We start from the raw sequence: 22,603 nt of genomic DNA on the forward strand, positions 1-22,603 counted from the left end.
TCAACCCCCACACTAACAGTAGCTACTCGTAATTTGGGTCCATATTTTGTTTTTGTGAGCGCCTTTAATCCCACTCTTTAAACTCCCAAATAAAACAATTTCGGTTTTTTTTTCCACTTCCCTGGTGATGGTCTCGATGGGCGCGGCTCAATCATCTCACTAGTTCAGTAGTCAGGGCACTGATCAGGGAGTCAGCCCATTAACTTATGTCCTAATCAGTGCCCTGACTAAGTGGACTAAAGAGATGATTGAGCGCGCCCGATCTCCACGTCGGAGAAGTTTCGCTTCTTTGCCGTCTTCTGTTTGTCCATGGCGTAAAATGAGGGCGTGCGGGAGGCAGAGACTTGAATATATAGGGGCGTGTTATTCTAATGACGATCGTTTTCAGCCGTGGGATTTATCAAGGCCAAGTATTGCGTACACCTGAATTGCAGAGGTACACACAGTTTCATAAATCCGGCGGTGAGAGGAGTGTAAGCATAATCTTACGCCAACATATACACCCGTTTCTACGCAAGATTGATAAATGAGGGCCATTGTAAGACTGATGTATTCAAAATATCATATTAGACTCTAAAGCCGCTTTTCCACCATCAGGCCAAAACCTTCTTGTTGCTTAACCATTCCATTCCATGCTGATCTGTTCCAGTCGGTATGTGGTGAAGGATGATCAGATATTTCTTTTGATTGTAGAGTTGAACTTGTTTTTACTAGAGATGGGCATGATTAATCGACGATTGATAGTTGGGAATCGTTAGGAATTTCGTCGATAACATTAATTTGTTATCGATGAATCAAATGCATTTTTTAATTTATTTTTAATGCAGGTTGTAGTGTGAGTCTTGAAGCAATTAAACATTTCACCACCAGGGTGCAATATTTGAGACCATACTCGGTTATCAGTGATCTTCCGTTTTGTGATTTCAATAGAATACTAATGAAGAGGTCACGGCAAAGTGTGGCGTGGGACCATTTTGATTTAAAAACCAAAATATTTCATTGCAAACATTGCGATGCCGTGTATAATAAGTACAACATGGCCACAAGTCAAATGATCTACCACTTAAACAAAGTGCATCCACGCTTAATGTCGGTGGCAGAGCATCCTGCTGGAAAAGTTAGCGCGGAAATAACCTATCTGTGCATCCCAACAATGTCAATTCCCTCAGAGAGGGTGTTTTTGTGGCGTGTCCATTTTTATTTCGGTTAACAGATTAGAGCTTACACACCACCTGCATGACGCTCAGAAGCGTCTCGAGCCGAGAACACGTGCATGCTAGAGAACCAATGCCTCTTTTTCACGTGACACGCAGTGTAGGAAGCGTTTCCAGGCAAAATAGAATAGAAAAATGTCATTTTGACACAAATGCACATTAATAAATTACCTTTAGACTTTCTGTTTGAAAGTCTCTAGGTTAACATAAATGCAGATATAGGCCTTATTGAAAACAAAACAAAACAAAAACATAATTATCGATTTTGAAATATTGCACCTGTTACAGAACGAAATATTCGGTAGCATATTTTGCCGTCAATGTCATTGCTGTATCAGTAGTCTTTATATTCATGTTTAACATGAAGTAGGCTATAGGGCTTCCCTGTACGTCACCTATAGCAGCAGCGCCATGTCAGACATGCTTTTGGTGTGCAAAGGCATAGAAAATGCACACAACATAAACGCATATGCACGTGCTCATTTGTTCGGCTCGGCTAACTGAACGTAGTTTATTTTCTGCCACATGTTGATCTTGTAATAAAGGTCTCATCGAGGAAAAGCACGCTGCATTTTTGTATTCATTTCATTTTTGAATTATAAAAGTTAAATAATTTTTTTTATAATAAACATATTAATGAATAATCTATTAAGAAAATGTAATCGAATGTCCATCCCTAGTGTTTACTTTGCTCAAATCACTCAAATTTCTGTATGATACAGAGAAACTGGTAGCCAGGCAACAGACAAGTGAACAATCCTGAATGCGATGTTACTTCATGCATTGTACTAGCACGGTTGGCCAAGCTCAAGTGGAAATATAACCAGTGTTGGGGAAAGCTACTTTGAAAAGTAATGCATTACAACATTGCGGGAATAACAAAAGTATGAATGTTGTTTTCCCTCTCAAGTTAGACTCTACTGTTGTGAAATATTAGCCCATATCTCAAAATAGACATGCCCACCAGAGAAGTTTCATTCCTTGCATACTTAGCATTTTCTTGTACAGTTAAATCTAAGAAGCTTACAGGCCGTCAAGGGGTTTCTAGTGCATATACCAATGACTTGCATTTAGTTAAAAAAAAGCAAGTCCTGGACCTCACAGCTTCAGTCATACACATTGCCCTAACTTTCTCACTAAATATTTAATTACAAAGAATGTTACCAGCCATCTTGATATTTGGCGATATCACCTATGTTAATTTGTTAACAATGTCTCTCTCTCTCTCTCTCTCTCTCTCTCTCTCTCTCTCTCTCTCTCTCTCTCTCTCTCTCTCTCTCTCTCTCTCTCTCTCTCTCTCTCTCTCTATATATATATATATATATATATATGCATTAAAAATATTGAACATGACTAACTAGGCGTTGATTATAATGACAATTTACGCTTTTAAATTGTAAACTTATGTCAGTTTTAATATATTGCCCCAAACTTTATTTCATGAAACCTATATAGATTCATTGTTTGTAATAAAATCTGCAGAGCTGTATAGAAAGAAGTGGCCTACATTATATCTAGCAGATGTAACAGATTCTTCATGGAATGTTTTCCATCTGGTTTGGGTCCAGAATGGTGTGGGGGTAAAGGACAGTTAAAAAAGGGCTTGGAAATGGAGTAACTGCTGGTCTGCTGGACCTTTAAATTGGAGTCAGCATGTGGCGCGACAAGGGCAAGGTATACTACTAATAATATACATTTGGTACCACATTAGTTTAGGGTCCAATTCTCACTATTAACTAGTTGCTTATTAGCATAATTATTAATATATACTAGTTGTTTTCCTTTAAACTTATAAAGCACATATTAATGCCTTATTCTGCACGATCAGATTCTACATTCCTAATTTTATCCCAATACCTCTTAACAACCTTGCTAAATATGCAGTTTGACGTCGTAGATAATAGTTAGTTAGCGAGAATTGATGTTTGATGAACTGTTATTTCTGATCACACCTGGAAAGTGGCTTGATTGTTTATGAAAAATACTGTTTTGTGACTTGGCCTGTAATATATTATAGCTGCAGTCCAACAATACTAATAAACGTTTGATCAAGTGTTTTAAAATTGCATCTATTATCATCTCTGGAAAGGGAGAGATTGTGATTGGTGTGCTCCATGAAGCTTCAATATGGATCCATTCCAGAGCCATTTCAGAGTTTCCCAACAGCTGAGAAAAGCCAAACGGCTTGCCACAGTTGGATAAGCCCACATGCACTGAAAACAACACAAAAAATCTCTCTGAGCAAGAATGACAAAGCACCAGACCCCAGCTGAAAGCTGTCTAAATATATATATACACATACATGCATACATACATATATATATATATATATATATATATATATATATATATATACACACACACATACACGCACACACACAAAACTTTCACACAATCGGTTTGGATTGGCTATATCCATACATATAATTAAAATAGAAAGATTAATATATATCTTAAACTTCAATGTGTTATATTTTAAAGGAATGTCAGTCCAGAATTAGTGCCTCAGTGAGCCTCACGCTAACATAAAAACACAAAACAAATGAACATCCTTATATCTCTTATCTGGTCTCCTGACAACTAGGAGTGGCTTTTTATTCAGCTTGTTGTCAATCCTGTTTTAAAATTGCAAATCTCACAAGAGCTCAAACTGTTGTAAACTCCCACTGTAATAAATGTGTAAACAACTGATCAATGCTTGGTTGCAGAACCAATACAACCAAAAAAAAAAAAAAAAACTAAACAAAAAAAGCACACAGGTACAACAGCAAGGGTATTTATTGTTAATTAAGTTAGCAGTTCCTTAGCCTCAGAGTTGCAGTTGAAATATAAAGGTCATGTATATATCAGTGGGGAGGGATATTTTCTGTCTTTCATTTTTTACACTCTAAAAATAAATAATGGATAAATAGCTAAAGAAAATAAATATTTTAAACCTTAACTTGCTGGGATATTCTAGTACTTAAATTAAAAACATGTAGCATGTTGTGCATCTGATCATATGCTGCTGGGTGTTTGGTTGTAGTTGTGTAGAGTGAAACTTCACCCCTTGGTTCCTCCCACTGTAATTTGATCATACAGCTCATGTGCAAGTGTACTTTAAATGTCATGCATTCAGGGTTGCAAAATTGTCTTTTTTACTTCTCCTCTAAGCATTAACCAACCTTATTTCCCCTGACACACAGACAAGTAAACAAGCTCAACAAGAATGTCAGGTTTCACAGCCAGCTTTTGTTATTTATTAACAACTTTGACTTTAAAACATTTTCCAAGTTTCTATAAAGAGTAACAAAAGAACCCACAAGCCAGTTAACATATTCAGGATCAGTGTTTCTTCCCTTTTCAAGTGTCACACTGCCATTGGAATGTGTGTGTGTGTGTGTCTGGAAAAAAAACTGCATTCTCACTTCATTCAACACATCAGCACTATGACTCAGGAAACAAAATCATTAAACCTGACAAAAATTTTTTTTTTTTACTTGGCCTCTGAACACCACAGCCTGCTTTAATGGTTCCACCAACATCCGTGACATTTCGTCATTTTCAATAAGAAGCTAGAAGACATAAGCATAAGAATGGAAACAAAGAGGAAAGAACCCCTTTGAAATGAACCGGTATTTATAGAGTCAGCATGTGTACGGGGGAAGGTATGAGACATGCCTCAGCCTCTGTTTGAAAGAGCTCTGAGAATTGTTTTTGATTAATGTATTGATTGTGTGTATCACATTCTGATTTTAATCAGATTTCCTTAGAACAACAGTAGTAAACAAAACAGATAAAATAGAAGTTGTCTTTAAAGTTGCTTCATTTTTCCTCAACTGTGAACTCATTGTTCATCCCCAATGACATTTTAAATCCTCTTTGTGGGAGAGGATTTGAGGAGAGGTAGATTACTTGAAATGCTAGGCAGATATACTCTTCTGTTTGTAATTTCACCCACAACTAGGTCCCCTCTGAAGAGTCAGGTCTGTGTTGGTCCTGCCATTGTCCTTTGTTACTAATAGAAGGCAGATGTGGCTCTGCTGAAACAATTTGCAATCCAGTTTTTGTGCTCACATTCATACCAAACCACCTTTGTATGACCTGCATTGATACAACCAATGATTATGTTGTGTTAGACATTACAAATTAAACACACTATTCTGCCTTAAACTTGTAATAAGAAGTAAAGGTGACAAATTGACAACTTACAGTGATAATGCAAGCCCGATCTCACTAAAATGCGTATAATCTCATGCAATCTCGTGGAATGTATATGCCAAAATGGGTTTTGGCGTGCGTATGGTACGCTGTTTTTTTTCGTGGCATATAATACGCACTTTATAGCTTATTATACACGTACGAACCACACACCCCACCACCCCCAACCTACCCAAGAGCATGTCATATGCATGCGAAAAACTGCATAGCATATGCACACATTCCATGAGATTGCACACTCGTACTATTGATACGCATTACCATGTGATCGTGTTGCATAATACACATTCAACCACTTTGATTAAAGCAAAGAAAATTAAGTTGAAAATCCCATAAACTCATATCACACAATCAATTGTACTGAAAAAAGCTATAATGATGGGTATGTTTCTTAAAAGGTGGCATTTCACAATGGGTTTCTTTCCTTTTATAACAGTCTAACCTTAATAATGTAATTTTGTTATAGATATATGACAGTATAAGTCACTGTATGGGTTTTAAAGGTCCCGTTCTTCGCGATTCCATCTTTCAAACTTTAGTTAGTGTGAAATGTTGCTGTTAGAGCATAAATAATACCTGTAAAATTATAAAGCTCAAAGTTCAATGCCAAGCGAGATATTTTATTTAACAGGTTTCCTTTCAAAGCCTACAGCGAACGGCTGCTTTGGACTAAACCCCTGCACTTCCTTCATGAATGACGTCACTAGAACTGTTTGTTGACTAACCCTCCAACCACAAGTACGCAAATTAGGGGGCGTGGTCTTGTTGCTCTCCCACGTGGAGAAGAGCGCTCATTCAGCTTGCATCTCCCCGTTATGGTAAGAAGCGGGACATTTCCGGGGCAAAGTGCGCTAAGCTGCTGTCCAATCACAACATGGGGTGTGCTGGCCCAATCAGAACTCGTTACGTGTTTCTGAAGGAGGGACTTCATAGAACAAGGAAATCACCAGGCTGTTTTTAGGACATAGGAAACAGCGGTGTACAGATAAGTAAATTATGTGAAAAATACTGTTTTTTTTACACGCGAAACATGAACTCATGTTATATTGCACACTTTAAACATAATCAAAGCTTCGAAAACACGCGAAGAACGGGACCTTTAATAAAAAAAATCTGAAATTAGTGTCTGATTTTTGTTTGAAGGAAGGCTTCTAGTTTAGCATATATCATGTACTCAACCCCATCAGTTGCTTCAGCTGCTAGAACATTAACATGCTAAACATTTAATTGTCAAAACAATATGTTGCACAGTCATGTTTATGTTGTTGCTTAATCAAATGTATTTACATTTATTTTAAGATAAGAAAAATTAAGATAATAGTAAATTTCATCACAAGGGGTGTTTTGTTTAAAAAACTTCATAACTGAATAAAGTTATACTGCGTTGATTTAGAAAAAAAGAAAAGAAACAAGAAAGACATTCCATCCTCAATCCCTGCTTATCTCCAACTAGAAGCTGATAGTAAAATGATCAATCTATAGTAGTTTGGCTATCTGTAATTGCTCACTTAAATCTTCTCTGCTTCTTACCTTCGCGTGATGGTGTTTGATGTATTAAACTGAATGATAATTAACTTTGCATAGTTTGTATAACTCACTGTATAACTCTAGGTTTAGCAGACTGACCTTTTGGTTCAGACAGTAATTGGTAAATAAATCCACAGAGTACTACAGTGTAATTAATGTATAATTAAGTACATTATGGCATACGACAATCTCCCTTACCCCAAATAAACTTCCAAAATATAATTTCAGTATACATTCCTCTGAACCTCTGTTTCTTTCTAAAACCCCCGAACTCACCCCATTTCTTTGTGTCTGCATCAGTCAATATATCTGACTAATTTGATGAACTGTGCCCAGTGCAAAGCAAATTTCTTTCAGAGAGTGTGGTAGCCATGGCGATCATTATATTGGTTCTGCGTGGCCATCTGCTCTAAACATTAACCAAGCATGACTGACTGACACAGATATAAAGACAGAGATAGACAAAAAATGCAAAAATGTGAACACATGCTAAGCACATTGATTCTGGTTGGATCAGCTCTCTTTTATGGGTATGTGTTTTATTTACTGCCATGACATGAAAGCTGAGAAGCCCTTGCCATCTATTTACTTTTAATGTAACTCTTATATCTAGACTGGGGTCTTCAATTGCTGTGAAGAAAATGAGCTCAGAGTTACAAAACAAAGATAAACAAAGACATATGCTTGTGGCAAGCTCAATCATAAAAAGCTTCATAATCTTGAGTTTGTCATATGCATGACATTTATTTAAGTCTGCTTTGTTTTGTATTAAAGATTTAGTTAATACAATTTTCCATTGTGAATCCAGACACAATTTCCACTATACATTTAGGTTAACACTGATTTATATGCACATTGCCAGAGCCAATCCACATATGCAGAACTAAACTTTAACATAAGTGTAACCTGTGGAAAATAAGTTCAGTTGGGTTTCATATTTTTTAAACCTCAGTGTAATACCAGATGTATATCATTTTGGCAAAAACTGAGGTCACAATGCTTTTTTAGGTGCTGGTATTCTTGAGGCCATCAGTTTCAATGACATCAGACTTCATCAACTGGAGACGCTAAAGAGAGAGACTTCTGGGGCCTCATTTATAAAAGGTTGCATAGAAACTGTCTACTACTTTTGATCTTACGATCATTTCACCAATGTGCATATGTGTAATTTAGAGAATTAACCTATACAAAACAACAACAACAACAACAACAACAACAACAACAAAAATAACGTGCATACGCCTCTCTTTCAGATGCAAAATTAATAAATCGCAATTTTCTTTTGAAATTGGCACAACTGGTCTCCTCCTAAAGCCACCTAAATAATTTCATTAACATAAGCTAGTCAATATCCAAATCCTTTACTTGAGAAAACCAATACTCCTGCCAGAAGGAAAAAAATGTGTCAGCGCTAAGCATTTTCTATATGTGCATATCTCAGTATATCTTCACTTTGATTACTGATTCATCTAATTAAAAATATATTACAATTATATTTCCAGACAGAACCAAAGCTTTTGGTCAAATAAGGAAAAATATGATTCTAACTGATATGTGAAAGCCTAGCCTGACAAGCCAGACCCACATCAAGATGTTTGGTCTGGAAACTCACCATTGGCAGGGCTCAATCCGAGGGGCGGGATCAACAGTTGTCTTTCAAACTCCCTCTGCACGCGATAGGATAGCGCTACACCAACCAGAGCAACGAAGAAGGTGAAGCAGAGCTAGCTGACAGATTAAACTTTCTAATAACCGGTCGGCGAAACTCATATCACATCTTCCCTTCTTAAGAATGATTTTTAGTGGTGTTCTTTGTTCTTTTCTCAAAGAAAAGCTTAACTCCAAGCCTTACAGAGTCTCGGCCAAAGCTGATTCGAAAGACCGCCGTTTGCCAGCTTCTTTATTTTCAAGTTGCACGCAACTCTGCCGTCATTATGTTAAGCCCGCCCATTGACCATATACATGATGTGATTGGCCCGTCCAGTGTTTGGTTTTTACAGCTCAGGGGCCTCATTTATAAAACTTTGTGTAGATTTCATCCTCAAAGTGTGTGTACGTACAAAAGCTAGATTTTGCGTATGCACAAAAAAATTCAGATTTATAAAACCATGCATACGCCAGAACCTGCGCAAAAATCGCTTTATAAATCACAGCCAGCAGCAGATTGTGCGTAGGTACTTCTCCACCCTGACTCCTCCTCGAAATCACCATATATGGAGCTTACAACGCCTAGTTTTACTATGCATGACCTCATCTGCATATCATTTGAATGCATACTCCCATCCACGTGACACCATGTTTAACACTGTCAAAGGTAAAAGACATTGAAAAATATTAGATAAAGACTATAAATTCCATTTGTGCCTTACACATTACATTGCTGAATAAAGTGTTATTTTAGAATAATTAAAAATATTTTGTTAATTTTAAAACACTTCAAAGCAAATAAAATTCATGCCGTTTTGCTGATAATGTCCCTAGATGAAAACTCGTTCTCTCCTTATTCTGCCATTGGCATAGTCTTCCAGCAGTGCCAGTGTATCCATCATACAATATGCACTAAAGTGTTGCTGCAGTAGGCTATTTATGTTTTCAGCTATCAGATTTAATCATTTACACCTTATCACATTAATCACATAAATGAGTGATAGGCCTACATCCATTTAAGAATGGAAGTGAAAGAAATTAAATTTACGTACTTTTATCATATAGTTCCTTTTATGTCTTTAAACTAAACATGCATGTATGTATCTTTAGGACCTATAATGGTGATTTAATGTTATTTGTATTTTTTGTTGTAACCAGGACCTATGAGGAACTTGTAAATATTGTAAATATTATGTATTATGTACATAATATGTCAAAGTAAATTGTGGCATTTTGCAAAGGGTTAATTCCCTTTATCCGCAGTCATTTCCTCAACTCACCATCAGTGTCGCCAAAGTGCTTTGTCTTCAGAATGTGCGTATGCATGGGTCAGATTTTGCGTGTAGGTGCGCATATTTTCATGTCAAGTTTTTCTTTATAAATCCCACCTTTTGCGCAGGAACTGACGTACGCATGTTTTCAGCCCCGTTTTGTACTTACGCAAGCTTTATAAATGAGGCCCCAGAAGTGTATTGAGAGATGCTAGACGACACTTGCGGCAGATTAGATTAGCTGCCGCTAGGGTGCGTCTAGATTTCTAGGCTAGAGAAAGCCTACACGTAGATAAAATTGAAGCCCGAACCAAGCACATAAACTGTGTCATCAACCCAACTGTCTGGTATATTTAGTATTTAGTAACAAATCTGAAAACTTTGCTTACTTTCTATATTAATTTATTTTTATTTCTGGAAGGATGATGGAGCCACATCTAATGGTCAGTGAGAAGGTTTGGATGCACTCTTTTCAATTACTGTCTATATTGCTACCTATACTGGAAAGAAAAAGTAACTAGGACTGAATTAATAGAGCATAGATAAAAGGAGTATAGGTTCACAACGATTTACTAAAAATGAATTGAAAAAAGTTTTTCCTTTACGTACAGACGGCAAAACGATCCTCATAGACACGGATTTGTGAAAATGACTAAAACCGCTATATAATGCATACCAGTAGCTGACATTGCCACTTTGTAAAGAAAAAAAGCTTATTTAAGAAACAAACTTGCGTGACATATTTTCGAACAAAATAAAATTCAAAATCTTTTCAGGAGTTAGAAAAAAAAGTTTTCCAAAGCAAACTTTTCGGAAAAGTTTACTCTGGCTGGTAAACACCTTTGAGCTGATTTAGACTTCTGCGTTGGACCTACGCCATATCCTCTACGCCGAAAGTAACACGTTGGTTCTAATTTAGACTTCTGCGTTGTTGTCCGCATAAATATGCAATTATACATGCAGATCGCTGGTGGGCAGTGTCCTGTTGATGGTAACCCCCAGTCTCAAGGCAAACACCGATGAAGTGACTTGCTTACACTGCCATTGCATGCCCCTGAAGTATCAGCAGTGATGGTGGCAGATAGTGGCTTTTCTTGCAGCTTGAGTTGTTGTATGAGTTGTTGTATTTCTTGCAGCTTGACAGTTTAAAAAAAAAAAATGTAATACTGTAAATGCAAATGAAGCATCTCTAGTTGATTAGTAGAGTAACATAAGAAGCGATCTGGCACTGAATGCGTTTTTGAAAAAAACAGAGTGCTCGTGGCCGCTGTTTTTAGGTGGTGCATGCATGCACTGACTAGCGCTTCAATCGATTGCTGTTGTGGAGACTATTCATTCCGTTAAAATCACAAAACGAAATGCACCCATTGTGATGTGTCCCTGTACTTGATATACAATCACTGATTAACATCTTTGGTTTTAATGAGAAAATAAATAAACTATACACAGCGGATCTATGTATTTATTCACTAAAATGTATCTCTGCACTACAAAATATTGTGTTATATAGCAGATATAGGACGAAACTTTAATTTCTGGACACACACCCTCCTATCACATATTTATTTATAGACCTGAGGGAGGGGTTCTTGCAGACCAATCACGGCGCTTGCAGTGCGTAGAATTGACGCATAGTTACATTTTTGGAGAGGTGCGCATCAGGGTACGGCGAAGGGTACAGCGTATGTAACGCATCTATGCGTATGGTACGACGTACCTTCTGCGTGCACTTGACGCAGAAGTATAAACTGGGCTTAAATCTTCTCCGGTTCATTTCCTTTGTTCAGTCTGTTGAGGTCAGATGTCTGCAAGGAAAAACATGACTACACCGAGAGCCACTTTATTGAAATTCAAATTCTAGTTGAAAGAGACGACTATTTTTTTTAAAAAATACTTTAAAGCTTATTGCTTTTAAACAATCTATTATATAAAATGTTATATAAATAAATGATGTGACTCTATATTGAAATGCCGAATTACAGAGCTTGTGCAAAAATATCCACATTGCTATGATAAGATGCTTTCTCAACTATTGTTTTCTCACCACTGTCATTTTTGTGTTTATTTTTCTATTGAAAGGAAAGCACACAGCACATATTTACATAGTCATCTGAATGCCATATGATCCAAAGTGTGTATGGCGTTTGGATGTGACATGATGTCACAGTAGGCTGGGGTCACTGTGATTAATACCCACTGAGTGGAGGTGTTGGTGTTCAGTTTGAATCCTACACAAAGCTCATCTTAAAATGGGAAAGAGGTGTGCAATTGTCTGTACTGAAAACAGAAACATTTTTAAGCGTTGTGGCTGTTCATTTACATGAAAGTGGCATTTGGTGGCCTGAGAACACAAACTTTGATTGAGCAAGTTTTTGAAATATATATATTTTTTTTATCATCTCCTTGTAAACCAGCAGCTATATCACCCTGTAGCCCAAGACTGGTTTCCCACTGAAGCTAAGCAGGGCTGAGCCTGGTCAATACCTGGATGGGAGACCAACTGGGAAAACCAGGTAGCTGCTGGTAGAGGTGTTAGTGAGGCCAGCAGGGGGTGCTCACCCTGTGGTCTGTGTGGGTCCTAATGCCCCAGTATAGTGATGGGGATAATATCTTTAGGATGAGACGTTAAAACCGAGGTCCCGACTCTCTGTGGTCTTTAAAAATCCCAAATTTGCCCATTGGCCTCTGTCCATCATGGCCTCCTAATAATCCCCATATAATGATTGGCTTAATCCCTCTGTCTCCTCTACACCAATCAGCTGGTGTGTGGTGAGCGTTCTGGCGCAATATGGCTGCCGTCGTATCATCCAGGTGGATGCTGCACATTGGTCATTGGTGGTGGTTGAGGAGATTCCCCCTTCTATGTAAAGCGCTTTGAGTGGCTAGAAAAGCGCTATATAAATGTAATGAATTATTATTATTATTATTATTATTATTATTATTATTGTTAAACTTTACAAACGCAAATCTGTGAAAACAGTGCAAGCATGCACATGCGTATTACATGGTTAGTCTATAGACATGTGGATTTGAATGCGTAAGTGTGCAGGTGCATAGTCTATCTTTAGAAAGTGACATTGCCAACTCTCTGGAATAAATAATTCATAATTTACTGATTACTCAAGTGTTATCTAGTCGCTCTTCAAGACTAGTGATTTGGACCATTATTTAAAAAATGTTTTTCACTTTGGGGTTCTTTATTTAGGAATCACACTCAAAAGTGACCGAAGAACCCCAGAAGGTTAAAATAGTTGTCCAGGGCTGCGTTTCCCAAAAGCATTGTAATCTTAAGTCTATCGTAGAACAGTTGTCACCAATGGTAAATTACTTTTGTAAACGCAGCCCCGATTTTGTGGATTTTGTCTCATCAAATGTATAGTTTAATAGCAATACTGCAGTTAAACACACTTCTGGGTTTTATGTCAGTGTTCACATGATAATATGAACTGAGGTAAGAATATCATAATATCAGTGTTTGGTGGTTCAGAAAAAAAGAGTGGCAGCATGAGACTTCCCTGAATATAATAATATTGCTAACGCATCCTGTTCTGACCATGGCTGCATATTCGAATATCATTCAATTAAATATTTAATCAGAACTTTGAATTAGTAAATTGCATTTAATTTTTTTGTCATTTGTATCTTGTTTCATTCCAGTGTTCCTTTCTTGAAATGTAGGTATAATTTTAATCTTGCATTTGTCTCCTTATGATTGATCAGGGCTTGGAGGTGGCAAGGCACTATTCTTTGTAAATGTGCAACAATATGTTCAATAATATGTTCAACAATGTGTGCACAAAGCTCTAATAAATAAATAAAGTTATTATTATGTAATTTTCCAGAAAATGCATTCCACACAACACTTTAAAGCCTAACAAAACATGTGCTCTACATTTGATGTTTACTTAGAATATCTTCCTATTTATTATTCAACAGTCAGACTTCAGAGACCACTGCTATGCCATTATCTAGAAATGCATTTCACAGACAAGGTCTCTGACACAAACACATGACACACCATATAAAAAATATTTGGCTACATTGGCTACACCCTCTGTCGGATCCCTGGTCCTCATTAACCTCTGTAAATGAGGTAGCTTAAGGATAGTTTATAGTCTTGAATGACTTTGAGATCCAGCTGTCTCTGTGGTAAATCTGCTATCAACAAGGTGACTTCCTTCCTTTTAGGTGTATTGACTCTTAGGCCTTATTGCACTGAGGCTGGTGGGCTTGTGAGCAGTCTGCTTGTGATTAGTGTGTCTAGATGTGTGCACACACAAAACATTTCATATACACATGCAACAAACCTCTTCTTGGTAAACTTATTTCTGAGCCAATCTTAGGCAAAATCCCCTACATTCTCGAACTGATGTCACCGTTTTTCGAAATTAGCATGTGGCATGTGATTCATACCAACCTGACATACATTTTTTTAAATCGTTTTTTTAATTTTTTTTAAAAAGCTTTGATTTGAAAGGGGAAAACCAGTGTTCCAGTTATGAACCCCCGTTTTCTGAAACCAATCAGATTCTTTGAATCTACACCGCTGGAACTGGAGAGATAACCTTTAAAAACAACATCATCACTTCATTCACCTAAGTGGCAATGAACATTTTTGTTGTCTCAGAAGTACAATACTAATCTGTATTACTTTATTTTAAAGAATTATGAAACGAAAAACTCATTTTCAAAGATATTCAGACAATTCCTTTAACCACAAGACATTTGTAGTTTTTGAAAAACTGAAGATGGCAGATGGCAAATTTTGTGCCATGAGTTTAATTTAACTAAAGCCTTTTGAATACAGATGTTCTGGAAAGGTTCTAAATTGGCATAGTCAACGACCTGCTTTCCAGTGGCCTCCTTGGCTGGCGTAAGTACACTTCCCTACCTAACCCTGTGACTGGGTTGTAAGTTAGTGTTTGTAAACAGAGCGACCATGTGCGCTTACGCACGTGGGGCGTGCTCTTCAATTTGTGCCCTTGCAAATTCAGTCCAAGATTAAAACTTCAAAATAATACATATTCTAATAGCCTGACATTTGCAGGGCTCACTGAACATAGAATGACTGTACTAATGGATGAAACAAAACTGAATCTGGTGTCATATAAATGCCAGCTATCAAAACTATTATGAGAATTTATACCAAAAGTGCTTAAAATATTACTACATGAAGTGCAATGCAAGCTATATAAACGGTCAACTAAGACAGCTAATAAATTACTATGCAGGCTGGAAAATGTTTGAGACCAAGGGCTATGATAATTGATATACAGTGTATACTGTATGCCATTTTTTTTATAAATTGTACTGTAAATGCCTACTATACAAAATCTATAAATCTTGATTACTGCCGAAATGCTCCTTACTGTTCCTTTAAAAAATTGTTAATCCTGCAATTATTAACACCAATAAGGACAACAACAATAATAAAATATACTATATGTATGCATTAATTTAATCTGTCACCCACACATTTTTTTGGCTCGAGAGTATTTATAAAATTTAATATGCAATAAGAAGACACTCTCTAGAATACAAAACTGTTTTTCACTCATGAATTCAACCAAATAAGCATTATTTCTAAAGAATCATTTGAGTCTATGTCACACAAAGAGACTTTTTATCAAAAAGATCTACCATGTCATAAACAGAAGTACATGGTAGGTTTTTTTTTACATCTTGATCCAAACATTTTTATCAAGGAAAAGGGGTCTGACTGTACTTACAGTTTAGTTCCAGCTAATGTTGTTAGTATTGTGTATTCTCACCACTAAATATAATGTCATATGCCATGGAGATGCATCAGTTACAATTGTATTAAAGTAGATTTATGCTTACTGAGTGATGTACTATGATATCTGCATTATATCACCAAGGGATTATCAATTCTAAGCTTAAAGTTGGAGTGGAAGCTTAAGTAACAGTAAGACGTGATAGCCCTTGACTCTCTTCAGAACCCGTCGTTGTAGTTACATTAGCATTTGCACCACCTCTCTATCACGTTTTTGACAACAGCCCATAAAGCATTCCTTGCAGGCATGGACTAACTTCCACACTTCTCATCTAAGCAGAATGGTGGAATACACAAGCTAAATACACAAAATAAGGGGCAGGTCTTTTATCTGTATTATTCCAGCAGCCCAATTATGATGCAAATCCTAATAGGGCTGTTACAATTAGTCAAGCAAAGGTGCCATTTACAATTCATTAGTACAAATGCTGTATCCTTTTGTAACAGTTAGCTCAAATGAATACATTTGATTGTCACAAGTTAAAAAAACAACTATGAAATTGAAATACATCTGAAACATTCAAACTTGGTTATTTTTTTAGCTAAATGTTGACTTTATTAAAACAATGGTCAAAGTTTTTGAAGCATTTAACTTTTTCTTTGCTCAGTATGGAATTTCAGTATATAGCTTAATGTCAAACACATGCAAATATGTCCCAGGCCTGTCCTGTGCATGATATCTTATATTGTTCCTCCTATTGAAAAGATTCATGCGTGATCTTAAAATTTAAAGTCATAAAAACGATTCAGATCTTGTGTACAAATAAACAATGGAAATTCTATTAATGTCAGACAACACAAAGAATTCCGCTCTCCAGTGGCCCTCAGCTAATGGAGTTATGGGGTTGGGTTTCAGTACTTTTAAAGCTTCTGACCTTGTGGGCTTCCACCACTACGCTCTTCTGTTTTTTTTTTTTGTTTTGACCTCAGGACTGTGCTACTCTTTGTGTCTGCTTGTCATTCACTGATCAATGCAATGAAAGCAAGGAGTTCCACTATCCCTGGCAAAACTCCATTGTTCAATCAAAGCGCATAGCAAATGAAGGAAATGTAGGAAAAATAATTTTGTCAGATAAAAAAATAAAATAAATATTCGGTACATTTACATAAAGATCGTTTTTTTTAGAAAAAAATATTTTCACCTCCTAAAACACCCTTTTCTTGTATTTACATACACATGTCAAATAAGACCGATGGACACTGAAGAGATAAGATAATTTTGCCTGTAGTGTGTAGTTTATAGTCTTGCTCTCAGCACAAGAGAACCATTGGGAAATAATGCCTGAAAAAAATTGAAGATCACTAGATTTTTTAAACCAGGAACAATCCTAAAGCTGTCCTCTGAACAAAAATGAATAATGAAAACACATGAGATTAAAATGCTTGAAATACTATCTGTCTACACAAGAGAGAGAGAGAGAGAGGGAGAGAGAAAGGGAGAGAGAGAGAGAGGGAGGGAGGGAGAAAGAGAGACAGAAAACGTCAGCCATGTTGGTGAACCTTTATCTAATATCCTTTCATTATTATGTCAGCTCACGAGTTTTAAAGAGGACAGTACAATGGCAAATGAGAGCTTGAAGCCACTAAGAGACCCTGGGGGACAGAGGAAAAAGGGCAAGAACGGAAAAACTCTCTCACCTTGTTTTAAGTCCCTCCACTTTGTAGAATTCCAACAAACCGTCTAGGTCTCCTCTTAAACAAATCCTAAAGGGCAGCCATCTTGCTTCCTTCTGTTCCGTCTATGAAACAGACTACCTCCGCATCAATATTCATGGGTAAGTCTGACGTCTGCTTTCATCATCAGGGGCAGAAACCCTGCGTCGCTGTTGGCTCTCGAAGCGCGTCCAGACGCAGCCCATAAACACACGCTCACTCTTGTATGTGCTTGTATAGACAGTGAGCAGAGGAGACAGCCCAGTGTACAAGTGTGTGCAGTTTAGAGGAACCAAGCTTGCATTGCCGGCAAGCTGAAGTAATTGCAAAATCGCTTTCCTGCTGGGTCCTCTACACACAAAGGGACTGAGTTTCTTTTCTTCCCCCTCCTTTTTTTGCTCTCTTTCTTTTTTTTTCCAGCCGCACACAATAGTGCACACTTTACTGGCTGCCCTGAAGCACTGGACTGGATTGCACCATCCACCCACTCCAGCACACACAGAGGGAGGGAAAACACCTCCACTCACAATCTGTTTCAATGACACAAATATACCAAAGTGGAAACAGGAAAAGAGCAAGAATCATTATAAGACACTAAACCAAATTTCTTACTCACGCGATGTTGTCTAATTACTAAAAGACTGTCTGTCTTTCTGTTTCTCTCATATGGTGAAGCACTGCCTCAGCTTCTATGAAGCCTTGCCCATATTTACACATGCTTGGTCTTATTTTGGAACACGGTGGTTTGGGGGCTGCACAAAAGTGAACAAATTCTTGTCTGACACGCAGGAAGCATGATACTGAGTTTATACTGTTGAATTCACCATTGTGAGACAAGAAAGTGAGACTTTGGTGAGAAAGACATAAACAAACCTGATATTTGACCATATACTCTGAATGCAGATAACTATTTTCTGCACCGAAAACAGAAAGTTAAAAACTTCTCAGTTAACACTATGGCCCTTGTGTGCAGTCATGTACACGTGAAAGCTAGCACTAACCCTTCTCCTTCTCCTTTTTACTTAACTTTTAAACATCCTTTTTTTGTCTAGTCTGGATTTTTAACAGGTGGTTCTTGTCTGAAAAAAATCTGCCTTTGGCTCCTCTCCAGTTTTGAAAGGGAGACCCCACCTCTTTCATGTGAGCCACAGCCTAGCTGGAGTGACGTTTGTTGACTCAATAGTTTCAGGCAGGGAGCAGAAAAGATTTGTTGTTACACCGCATGGAGGAAGGGCAGTGGGGGAAGGCAGAAAGGTTTGCATGAGCAGTACTCCAGAAATGGCTATTGCACATAGATCAGATCAGCAATTGTGTAATAAGAAAACAGGCTTTATAGATGCATCCCCTGGTCAAACCCTTATCATTGGGTCACATTTTAAGAACAATTGTATTTATTATTACATTGCATTCACAATGTTTGTTAACATTCACACAACATAACATTCACATTCTTAATTATTTGTCAATTTATGAATTATTAATACATTGTTATAACTACTGAATAACACATTTATAGATACATGTAATTGTGGCAAACATTTTACACATAGGCTTAGTTTGTAAGAACTAACTAAAAACATGGGATTTCTAGGTAAAACATCACCATGTGACCACATTTCACACCTAAAACTAACTCTCACAACTGCATAAGTAAATTAATAAATTTTGTTATAAATGTCATACAAGTTCATCACAAATTGAAAAAATCTATACAAATTGTATAGTTAGTTTGTTGAATTAAACACAATGCTTGCTTTTGAAAAGTGTGTTCAGTTTCTGGTAACTGTTTTTGATTTAGTTTGTTTGTACTCCTAGAGCATTCCAGTATTCTGTGCATTCATATCTTGCATCTCTGTTGTGGTATCATTCAAACTTTTTCCCTGGTCCTATAGTCACACAATAACTAATGTCATTACAACGACACACTCCACAGATGCGTTCTGGGCCCAGTACTGGTAAAATTACAAGTGTCTTACAGAAAAAAAAGGTGTCAAAACGGTACCTTCCAGGGTTCACTGGGGCAGTACCCTTAAAATGACTTATTTGTACCTTTTTACCACAAAAGGTTCATAGTAGTACCTTAAGGTATGTATTTGTACTCTCGGGTACTAATATGCACTTTTTAGTAATAAAAATAAGTACAAATTAAGAGTGCTTTTAAGGGTACTGCCCCAGTAACAAGCCGTTTTACCCCTAAAGGTACAATTTTGACATCCTTTTTCTCTGTGAAACTTGGATTGAATTGTGAGTTGTGTTTATACAGCAGGCCCAATAGAATTTTCCAGTTTTCTGGACTCAAATTCCGACGAGACTGCTCTATCTCTATTAGAAAATGAACTATAGTAAAAAAATAACATTACCATGTTGACTAAACAAATATAAGCATCTCTCCCTGTACCGAAAAGATATGTCTTGTAAAGTGGTGTCAGAGACGACAAATCATTTCACATCACTCCTCACCTTCCGGGGGAAACCTCTCACCTTGTGCGTGAAAAAAGGGCCGAGCCTACACTGTTGGGGACAATGACAGAATTGACACACTTTTAACACGAGTGACCTCACACATCTGCCTGATTACAGACATTAAAGAGGGCTTAAACTACATTATTATATACATTAGGGCTTAGGGCAACCCTTGAGATGTTTTAACTCCAAATAAAAACATGAGAGTTGACATTTGACGTTGGCTTAATAAACAACATGCATTTAATTTTAAGATTGTAAGACTAAATCATTTTCTGCAATAAATCAACTCACATACACAAATTACTATAATAAATATTACTATAGTCACTTCTGCAATTACCTTACAAGATTTGTTAGTTTAAGGTCTTTATTTCCTAATTAATACGGACACAGCAGGAGGGCCAGAGATCCAAAATCGGGGACAGTACAAAGAGTTACAGCAAGTTACAGCAGAACAATTCAGCATTATACAGATCTAACCAACTCAAAGAAGTAAAACATTTTTTTACTGGTAATTCTTTTTTCTTTTTCTTTTATTCATCTGCATTTCTATTTCTATTTTACATTGTAATTAACCATTTTTAATTACCCCCTACTAAGCAGTTGCTTCAAGTGAAAAGGTCTGAAGCTCTTTTCACGCACTCTGTATACAGATGCTTGGTTCGCTCTCACTCTGTGGGGATGCAGGATTTTATGAGGCTCTATGCACAAAGGCTTATTATTCTCTTTGCATAGGCCATGTTGGGCCTTCAGGGTATGAGACCATATTGTGGCCACCGGCCTTGTCTGTTCACGTGAGGTTCCCGTGAGCTTCTGCATTACACTTCTGCTTTTCAAACTCTACATTAGGTTCACCAAACTATCATTTGATTTACATATCAACATGAACAGATGGTATAGTGTGGATTAGGTATTAGCTGATATTTGATGGCTTTACTGGCACACTGAAGCAACCATCATAAAACAAATGATTTGTGAATCATCTAATGTGCCTATGAAGTAAAAGAGTGAACCTATACTGTTGTTAATGCAGGATATAATCTCCACATTTAACAACAATCACCAGTTCAAATGTGTGCATCCACACTCTCAGTTTTAATCTTAATTTTAATTTGGGTAGACTGGCAGATTTTTTTAGGTTACTCAAATTTTCTTTTACAGTTCCATGTTCAATCAAATTCTTGATAACACTGGCTGTAACTGCATAGAGTAACTTAATTTTAATGAAGGCATTTTTTTTTGTTGCAAATCTGCATTATGAAATGGACCTGCAGAGTATTACAAATTAAATTGTGTATTACACATTTTTTATTTTATTTTATTTGTATGTTCAATGAAGTGACGATAAATGACATGACAGAATATAGAATTTATAATTAGATATTTAATCATTCATTCATATTCCTATTTCAACTTGATTCAATAAAACAAGTAAGTTTCACTTCATTACAATAAATGTATTTTTTGTTTAAATTAAAATAAATGATTTGTTTTGATTAAATGTTTTTATTGGTCTTAGCAGCAGTAAAAACACAAGGAATCTTGAAAAAATAAACAATTGTTTATGAAGAACTATCTTCAATTTAATTTGTTTGAATAGAATACATCTGGATAAAGAATTTACTGTTTTCAGACAGTCTGCTAAATATCCAGCCAGATAACTGTTTTTAAAGAGCAGGGAATAGTGACCCATAATCTCTGATTTAGTTCAAGTTAGGGTATTTTAAAATTGATGGAAGAAGTGCGCCCCCATCTGTTGGTTAACTACAGTCACTGCAGGATTTAAAATCTGCAGCAATAAGTTATCATGCCCAAATTATATATATATATATATATATATATATATATATATATATATATATATATATATATATATATATATATATATATATATATATATATAGATTGATTGATTGATTGAATTACAATAAATCAAGCAAATTAGGACTTGAAGGAACAACTGTAATAAATAGTTCATACAAAAATGCTAGAAAGAATGTTCAAGGTTATTTACCAAATATTAACTCCATAAACTGTGCAAAAACACTCTTAAGCACCTGTAAAGACACTTGAGCAAATGACCCTTAAACTGGATTAACTATACCCTCTAAAAACAAAAACAAACACACACACACACACACACACACACACACACACACACACACACACACACACACACACACACACACACACACACACACACACACACACACACACACACACACACACACGTTTGTTTTTGTGACATATGGGGACATTCCATAGGTGTAATGGTTTTTATACTGTACAAACTGTATTTTCTATCCCCTTACACTGCCCACCACAGGAAACATTCTGCATTTTTACTTTCTAAAAAAACCTCATCCTGTATGATTAATAATCATTTTGAAAAGTGGGGACATGGCCAATGTCCTCATATTTCACCCTCTCCTGTAATACCTGTGTCATACCTATGTCATTATACACATTTGTGTCCTCATATGTCACACACACACACACACACACACACACACACACACACACACACACACACACACACACACACACACACACACACACACAAGGGTTAAGGAGAAAATGTTTTTATTGCAATACTCTTTCTTTATTTCACTAAAAAGACTTGAAAACCCTTATTTAAACTAAAAACTTTACTTAAAAAACCCTTGTACACATTCTCAGTGTATTGTATAATATAAAATAAATATATATAAAGATTTACAGTGGCAGCTCAGAGATGTACAGTAGCATTTAAGTATGAATTTGATTGAATAAATGTAGGCTAAAATTAAAACTACATATCCTTCAATATACAACATTGATTAAAAGCTACT

The 22,603-nt window shown here is 36.5% G+C and overlaps 1 protein-coding gene across 1 annotated transcript in view; it reads right to left on the reverse strand.

Annotated features, from left to right (window-relative positions):
• tet2 (tet methylcytosine dioxygenase 2) overlaps positions 1–17,904 on the reverse strand; it is a 29,935-nt gene extending 12,031 nt beyond the window's left edge. The window contains exon 1 of the mRNA XM_067441628.1: positions 17,292–17,904. The gene's annotated coding sequence lies outside the window, so the exon portion shown is untranslated. The remainder of the gene's footprint in view (positions 1–17,291) is intronic.
• Positions 17,905–22,603: the final 4,699 nt, after the last annotated feature.

This window comes from Pseudorasbora parva, chromosome 4, assembly GCF_024679245.1.
Source record: "Pseudorasbora parva isolate DD20220531a chromosome 4, ASM2467924v1, whole genome shotgun sequence".
In the NCBI taxonomy this organism is placed as follows: Eukaryota; Metazoa; Chordata; class Actinopteri; order Cypriniformes; family Gobionidae; genus Pseudorasbora; species Pseudorasbora parva.